Here is a 2,428-nt window from a genome sequence, read left to right as displayed (position 1 = left end):
CGACCATGGATCCTTTGCCCACCAAAGGATCCTTGGGCCACCATGGAAGAAGCCAGAATGACCTGAGACTGTCTTACCAGAGAGGCTGTGTATAAAATCTCGGTTGATAGGCACAGGTACTGGGGGTTAGGACTACAACATTAAATTTTGGGGGGACACAATTCAACCTATAACATCTACAGTCTTCTGAGGACTGTGAGGAAGGGAATGGGGGAAGGTGTGATCTAGGGAAGGAGGATTGTACTTGTGATACCTGCAACCTAAAAATGGGGACACTGGGGAAGATAGAGGTCACCATTCCTCTTATCTCAAAAAGTACTTCATCTTATGAAAAAACAGAATGTTCTTAATATTTGGGGAATGGGCTTTTATGGAGAGTTGTATCGATCCATTCAGAAACGAGATGTTCCTGATGTGAGATGCTTGAAACAAAGAGGGGCCGAAGCTCCTGTTTGGGTGGAAGTTCAAGGTTGTAGGTTAGACAGCCTGCTGTCAGGAGAATTTACAGCCCAGGGAGGGTCACGGTCCACACCCCATCAGCTCAAATCTCACCAGAGGCCACCATCCACATCTCAGTCATTGATTAGTGTCACAAAGGTCAGAGATGAGATTTAATCAGTGAAAATAATAGATCGTTAGACTGACAATGTTAGAGATGAGTTCTCCATTAGGTAGATTGGTTAAAATATTTGAAGGATGCTCCCTACCTTGTATACACAGGCTTCATGGGTCTAGAAAATTCTGCCTAAATATTGGGAAGACAGTTGAGCTTGACTCCTAAATCACCCCTTGCCCAGCCCTTAAGTCCTTAAGTTAGAGGGTTTCTGGTTGTGTGACAGGGTGGTGGTTTTGGTCTGCCTTCTCTAGAGAAACAGAACCAATATGATCTCTCTCTCTCTCTCTCTCTCTCTCTCTCTCTCTCTCTCTCTCTCTCCTCTCTCTTTCTCTCTCTCACACACACACACACATCTATGTATCTATCTACCTACTTTTCTACATCTATCTACCTACCTACGTCTATCAATTATCTCTCTATCTCTTTATCTATCTATCTACCTATCTACCTACCTATCTGTCTACCTCTCTACTTATGGATCCGAGAGTCAGGGAGGTTTATTTTAAGCAATCAGCTAACAAAACGGTGGGGCCCATAAGTCTGACATTTGCAGGACAAGCATGTGCACTAGAAATCCAGGGAAGAAGTCATATGCAGTATTGAGTCTGACATCTTTAGGCTGGAAACTCAGGTAGGGTCTCTCTGTTTCAGTTTTAAGGCAGAAATTTCTTCTTCTTTGTAAAACCTCAGTCTTTGCTCTTAAATCCTTCCATTGATCAGAAGAAGCCCACCTACTTTATAGAGAGTGATCTGCTTTGCTTTACTCAAATTGTACTGATTTAAAGGTTAAACACATCTTGCCCTGGCCAGTGTAGCTCAGTTGGTTGGAGCATGGTCCCATACACCAAAAAGTTTCAGATTTGATTCCCAGTAAGGGGGTTTAATCCCTGGTCAGGGGCATATGAGAAAGTAACTGATCAATGGTTCTCTCTTCTCTTCTCTTCTCTCTCTCTCTCTCTCTCTCTCTCTCTCTCTCTCTCTCTCTCTCCCCCCTCTTTCTAAAATCAATAAGCATGCATTCGATGAGGATTAAAAACTGCAAAAGTATTTTTAAAAATTAAAAATAACTAAAAGCTAAACACATCTTAAAAGTATCATCACAACAACATCTAGACTGAAGTTTGACCAACTGGGCATACAGCCTGGCCAAGTTGACAGGTAAAATGAACTCTCACAGTGATCCTGCTTCCTGCCTTGTTCAGGACGGCCTGGCTTATACTACTGTCTTGGCATAATTATAGCAGCACTCAACACTCGGTAAAGTGGCACAGTTCAAAAGATATAGACACATCCCACTTCAAGGGAAGTGGCTGAGACTGCATCAAACTTACAGAACAGGTTGTAGGGAATTTTATATTTGCTTGTTCATAAAGGCGGATTTAACAGGTTTCATAGGTGTAGCCTAATTGACTCTAATATCTGCTTTCATTATAATCATATTATGAGGTTAGGAGAATTAGACAGTTAACCTTCACCCACCTAAAGTTTTCTACAGCTAAACGTAATGACGCAAAAGTACCTATGTGTGTGTGACTGAACTGGCTGAGGTCTGCTTGAACCTGAGACGACACAATTGTGGCTGCTCTTCTACTGGGGTGGGGGCAGTGTATTATGATTTGATTTTAAGTTGGCCTGAGCTGACCTCGTGTCAAATGGCGTAGCATCTGAGCTGCTGTGGGAGAGATGGCTGTGATATAGCACTGGGACTAGCAATGGAAGGAGGATTTCATTCTGAAATGAAGTCTCATTCACTGTTCTCTTCAGTTAAAATCCTTTTATGGACCTCTTTGCCTTTGCCAGTTCCTCAAAGTG

The sequence above is a fragment of the Myotis daubentonii genome, chromosome 4 (assembly GCF_963259705.1).
Source record: "Myotis daubentonii chromosome 4, mMyoDau2.1, whole genome shotgun sequence".
In the NCBI taxonomy this organism is placed as follows: Eukaryota; Metazoa; Chordata; class Mammalia; order Chiroptera; family Vespertilionidae; genus Myotis; species Myotis daubentonii.
This window is presented reverse-complemented; position numbering follows the sequence as displayed.